The sequence below is a fragment of the Triticum urartu genome, chromosome 1A (assembly GCF_056163025.1).
Source record: "Triticum urartu cultivar PI428250 chromosome 1A, HENAU_Tu73, whole genome shotgun sequence".
Lineage (NCBI taxonomy): Eukaryota > Viridiplantae > Streptophyta > Magnoliopsida > Poales > Poaceae > Triticum > Triticum urartu.
Genome location: NC_141873.1, coordinates 303,458,429 through 303,464,540, shown reverse-complemented (window position 1 = coordinate 303,464,540; position 6,112 = coordinate 303,458,429). Strand labels below are relative to the sequence as shown.

General features: G+C 41.9%; 1 long non-coding RNA gene across 10 annotated transcripts; it reads left to right on the top strand.

Annotated features, from left to right (window-relative positions):
- Nucleotides 1-4,642, top strand: LOC125508967 (uncharacterized). Of its 10 annotated transcripts, none has more exons than XR_007283898.2 (6): nt 2-293; nt 387-461; nt 1,917-2,754; nt 2,853-2,924; nt 3,347-4,167; nt 4,244-4,642. It is a non-coding gene; the product is annotated as an uncharacterized LOC125508967 (long non-coding RNA). The 10 variants fall into 10 exon arrangements; XR_007283895.2 differs by having other exon boundaries at nt 3-293; nt 3,963-4,167; XR_007283897.2 differs by having other exon boundaries at nt 3-293; nt 3,896-4,167.
- Nucleotides 4,643-6,112: the final 1,470 nt, after the last annotated feature.

Below are 6,112 nucleotides of genomic sequence, written 5' to 3'. Positions count from 1 at the left end.
AAAGGAGAAATTCTCCTGGACGGAGGGCCAGAAAGGCATGTCCATTCGAGGCCGTCGCGAATTGGCGTCGGAGCCGTCGCTCGGGTCGTCAGCGTATTCCTGATCCGTGGATCAGTCTCCGGTAACGACGTCACTGGGTTGGAGTAAATGCGATATGGGTAGCTGGGTGTAGCTTGCTCCTACCTCTCCCCGCTGCCGCTCTGGTTCTATCGAGGGCGGCTCGGCGGCGAAACCTAGGGTTGCTAACTCTCTCGTCCAGCGCGCATGGAGTTCTTGATGCAGCCATTCAACAGGTGCGAATCTATCCATGTCTGTGCTTTCTCGCCCGCGATTTGGGTTTAGAGATTCTGGAGATCTAAATCTTAGTGCTGCCGGTGTGTGTGCAGTAGAACTCATAAGCCACAGGCATCTGAAAACTCCATAGAGCAGATTGATCCAAAGACCCCTGGCTGGACACGAAGGTATGAAATTTAGGCTCGCACACAAGTGCGTATAAATGAAAAAATGCTTCAGAACGAATCTCTGGCGTATGTTATAAGATGAGGACACAACTAAATTTGATAAACTGCGGAAAAATAGTTGTGGTTGTCATGATCGCATTGTGTGCAAGTGCAAGAGAGGTAGTGTATTACAGAAATTGAATACTACAAATATAATCAGCAAGGGACAGTAAATATATTCAGTTTTCCTAATTTTCAGTCATCTGTCTTTCAATTCGCTTCAGGTCGATTTTTGTAACTGTCCGATCCGACACGAATCACAGTGCACCGCTGTGCCTCATTTATTCCTCTGCCCGTGCGCGTGTCGGGCTTGTTTATTCTTGGGCTTCATTCGGCCATGAGCTCTTCAGTTCAATTATCAATTATAGTGAATCTTCAGTTTAGTTCAGTCTCCAATTTCAGTCATATTCCGTTAAATTTCTTCAGTCATATTCAGTTCCTCTTTGTTCTCCAGTCTCCCAATTAGCTTGCCTTCAGTTTTGTGTAGGTCTCTGCTTCGATCAATGAAGAAATTCATCATCAATCTTCTGTAGGTGTGTCCTCATTTTGTCCTATGGTGTTCGGTCTTTCATTCTATCATTAATCTTTTCTTCATTAGCTTGCCTTTAGTTTCAGGGTTCTCTGTTTTCCACTGTTATTCAGTCTTGTCCTTTTTAGCCAATGTCTTCGGTTAATTCTATCATTAATCTTTCTTTTTCAGTGTTTCATTTCGAGTGAATTTGTCTTCCAGTGCAAATTATTTTAGCCCTATCCTATGATATTTCCAGCCTTCTTCTTAGTGGATTGTTCTTCAGTAATCTATTTCTTTCTTCAGTCTTCAGTTCAAGTGTGGCAACCATGCATTAACTTCTTATTCAGATCACTATTTATCATTATAGATCAGGGTATGTGTGTGCAGTGTTTAGTTTTCAGGTTATTACAACTACTTGTCAAGAGAAGCATTTAGCTCGTCACGGTTCAGTTTAGACATTATCTTCAGTTTTTGAGACATAAGATTCTGTCCTGTTTTCTTTTAAGAGCACAATTGCTGATGCGGATGCCGTGAGAAAGATATAACAGAGCTAGTGCAGCTCAAATGACAAACTGCAGCTCATATATAACAGATCCATCTACGTATATTTAATTATTCTTCAGTTCCATCTCAAACTATTGCGTGCACTAAGCCACCCCGACGGCTTAGTTTAGTGCAGATAATTTGCAGTAAAATACTTTATATTTTAGCATGGTTTTACTTTTTTTCTCTCAGCTTGGTTTAGTTCTTAGTATCAGTTAGCGTGTTTTAAGTTATTTGTATCAGGCATCAGTCATGTTTCTTCAGTCTGGTTTCTTCATAATTCATTTTACTTTTGTGCTATTCATTTTATTAAAAATAATTTGTGAGTTGGCAACTGACATTTTTTTTACTTCTCCTTTTAGACAGACGGCAAAAAGACCAGAAATAACCTTTTAAGGTAGCTTCCAGCCTGACAACCACCCCGACCGCAGGCATGGTTGGGCTACGCCTTGGGGGAGGTATCATAAGCACTGTCGTGTATAAGACAGTAGCAGATGGTCGTATCGCCTTCAACAAGGATGGGTGTGGTAGGAATTCATGGAGGAGAACGACCTAAAGGTTGGCAGAGCGGTGCTAATCACCATCAGGAACAGTGCACTGGACGAACTGACACATGATGGTTGTCGTCAACCCGATCTAAGATGACCATCAGGGTCAATGCTAAAGTTGTCACCGCCTTTTGTTCTGCTGTGTGTTAACTATGTGGCGCCGCAGTTTGATGAACTATGTTTGTTTTCTCTTATTTTGTTATTGCGGTGGTATGCACCGTCAAAAAGTATGTAATATGGAGTCTGAAACTTTTTTTATGATTTCGTGTGGTACTTGATTCATAGGTTATCAGTATTTCCTAGTATCTATTTTTTCCAGCAATTTCAGTTCTGCTACGACCATAGTTTTTGCCTTTTTCATTTTTGATGTAGGTTCTAAATGCTAGTCCTCTGTTTATCCAGTCTTAATTTTATGTCATTGGTCAGTTATTAGACTCTTTTTTGTTAATGTCAGTATTTAGTTTTTTTTTGTCCATTCAGATGTGGTTTTTCCTATGTTCTTTAGTTACTTGGTGGAGGGCTGGAACAGGAGAGGCTGTGTGTTTAGTTTTCTTCAGCTTTGTTTTTCTTTTTGGAATTTTTGCACCAAGCATTTCATTGCTGGGAGTAACTTTCAATTATCTGAAATTCAGTATACTATCAAAGGACCCAAGTAAGTTCCCCTCTTACTCGAAGCACTCAAAACACTGCTATATATTCATTTTTTTTAATTCAGCGCACTAACATAAAAAATATTTTTATCCAATCCAGCATACAGGGAAAATGGAAGCTCAGGCAAAGAAGCTGGATGCTCCTTGTGCCAGTCCTCAGTCTGCTATGCCGGTAAAATCTAATCCTCCCATCATTGTTTTTTATTGAAGTTATTTGTCAGGTTTTCAGTTTCTATATGTTTTATTTTTTAGAGTTTTTCTATGTGTTTTTTATCAGTATGCAGTACAAGTAGTAACCTCATTTTGAGTTTAATCTTCACATTTTTGTTGCCACAGGGGTAATCTGCCACTAGTACTCATCATTTTGTTTGAAAAGAAATGGGAATTTAGATGCAGTCAAGTTCTTGTGTTTTCCAGTTTTTGTTTTGAGTCCTTTTTTTTTCTTTTTTGATAAGACATACATAGCAGTAGGTGTTACCCATGTGCTCTCCTTTTTTGTATAGAAATGGGAGGAATTCACATTTACTTTTCTTCTTTTTCAGATTTTTTCATCTATGTTTTTTCAACCTACTAAGATTATCTTCTCTGTTTCAGTATTTTTGTTCTCTGAACTTTCGGGGTCAGTGGTGGAAATGAAAGGCTTGGACTGGGGTACTATACCAGGGGAGGTCGGGGGCTGTAGCATGGCCCACTGACAGGGGAAAGTAGGGAAGACGTGAGACTTTTTTTTGTGTGTTAACGGGTTGGCTGGGCGGCCCGTTAGGTACAGGACGACACGCTAATCAATCGAAGGCAAAGAGGCCGGTGTCGACCTGATCCCAGGAAGGAAATTGATGCTTTTTTTAAACTGAGTTTAGACCGAGTACTCAGTGTAGACACCTGTCAAACCATGTTTGGAACAAAAATGGCCTGAAACAAATATAAAAACAGACGTCTGATGTTTAGTCACTCCCAATATATTAGGCTTGAATATTTCTGTAGGATAGAAGATGACTGGTAGTTCTTGATGCTTACGTCATGCATAAAAAAATGGATTCCAACAATTGACATGCAGCAAGTAATTTTGAAGCTGTACATAAGTTGGAAAACTCTGATTGTCTGTAATGAATAATTGTGTTCAAAACGATTTATGTTATATTTCAGAGAGAACGCGTCGTACGAAGGGCTGAGTAACAACATAACAAGATTCTGCATGATTTGTCGTCGACAGGGACACAAGCGGACAACATGCCCTCATCACGGGGATGTGCCAAAGCAGCCATGGAAGCCAGGGAGATGTACAAATTTCCGTGTCGAAGGGCATCGCCGAAACAACTGGAGGAGGAGGTCGTATGGATCAAAATGGTTTCTTTCTCACTGGATCTAGTGTCACCAGCTCCAAAGACTGCTCGCTGGGTGGGTTGCTGGCGATGTAGGTAAGTCTGAACTTAGCCCTGCCAGCTTAGAAATCTACCTCTTGATCTTCAGAAGCCCATCGCTTGTGCATCTCAGGAAGGTGCAGCTTCAGAGTCATCAGTGAATCAAGGGACACAATCTCAGCCAAGCAATCCAAGTGTATATCTGGGCGCTGCAGTCCTTGCATGGAACAAGAGGCAAAATCTCGTCATAGCCTACGGACGAGGACGATGCAGACATGGCTAGGAAGAGGTGGAGCTGCTGGCAATGGCTCGAGTGGGTTCTGGTGGAGCTGCAGAATGGGTGAGGTGTCGCCTGGATGGAGGAGATTATGAAGGAAACAATTCCTTACTTAACACTATCTTAAATTTCGTTTCCTTATTTGACACTGAAAAACTTTTCTTATGTAACAACGAGTCTAAATTTTATGCCTTTTATAACACTTTCGTCTATTTTGAGCCTAAATGACAACTGAAAAGATCCTTTTGCCCCTCATGTGATATGTGTGTGTGCGGGGCAATAACACACGCACGCAACATCAGCGCGAGGGCAGTAGCACACACAACACACACAGCAGCACGCACACACGCAGCACACACACACACAACACACTCACAGGTAGCAGCACACACGCACGCAGCAACACACACAGCAAAGTAATATACATCCAGTATTGTAGTAAGTTCTTTCAAAATTATATCATACATGATTTTCTCCTTCATAAACTCCGCCACATCAGAAAAATATTCCTGCCTCCGCCACTGCACGCACCACGCATGCACACAACAGCATGCACGTACACACGCAGTAGCAAACTCACACACAGCAGCACGCGCGCGTGCACACACACACACACATGCAGCAGTAGCACATACATACGCGCACACAAACAGACGCAACATCACAGGCACGCGCACACAAACATACCACATGAGGGCAAAATGGTCATTTCAGATGTCATTTAGGCTTAAAATGGACATAAGTGTTATAAAAGGCATAAAATTTAGACTCCTTGTCAGATAGGGAACACATTATTTATCAATGTCAAATAGGGCATAAATTTTAGACACGGTGTTAAAAATAAGGAATTCTCTCATTATGAAGAGGAGGAGCGTGTTCATGAAAATTGGTAGCTCCAACTGATGGATGCATTAATGAAGTAGGTGCCGGCGTTAGTCCAGAATCTGGGCAGAACCAGCTCATATCGTCAGCGTATCCTGATCCGTGACGGGGATTTCTGACGGCTTAACCAGAAGTCCTTCCGACTGGTGGGCCAAAGGCCACAATAAAAAATCCAGAATCCAAAAATAGAGCTAGACCCACACTGCTATTGCTGTGCATCACGAGATAGCCATGTGGTATAGATAAAGAGAGCACTGCAGCTCGGGCTCACATTAGTACTTTCGATGTTTAACACCCTCTCTTAATCTAAGCTTCTCAAGTTTAAATTATGCTTGAATTCCTCAACGGTCCTGTAGCCAAGGCCTTTGTGAAGCCATCCGCAACTTGATCTTTTGAATGAACAAACCGGATCTCCAATTCCTTGCTTGCAACCCTTTCTCGAACAAAGTGATAATCAATCTCAATATGCTTAGTTCTTGCATGAAAAACATGATTAGCAGAGAGATATGTAGCACCAAGATTGTCACACCAAAGACATGGAGTTCGTATGTGACATATTCCAAGCTCCTTGAGCATAGACTTTATCCCTATAATTTCGGCTGTTGCATTGGCCAATGCCTTGTATTCTGCCTCAGTACTTGACCTAGAGACAGTTGCCTGTTTCTTGGCACACCAGGAGATGAGATTAGGTCCAAAGAAAACTGCAAAACCACCTGTAGACCTTCTGCCATCCAGACAACCTACCCAGTCAGAATCAGAAAATGCACTAACAAGTGTTGAAGATGACTTGCTGAAGGTGAGTCCAACACCCAAGGTGTGCTTTACATATCTCAAGATGCACTT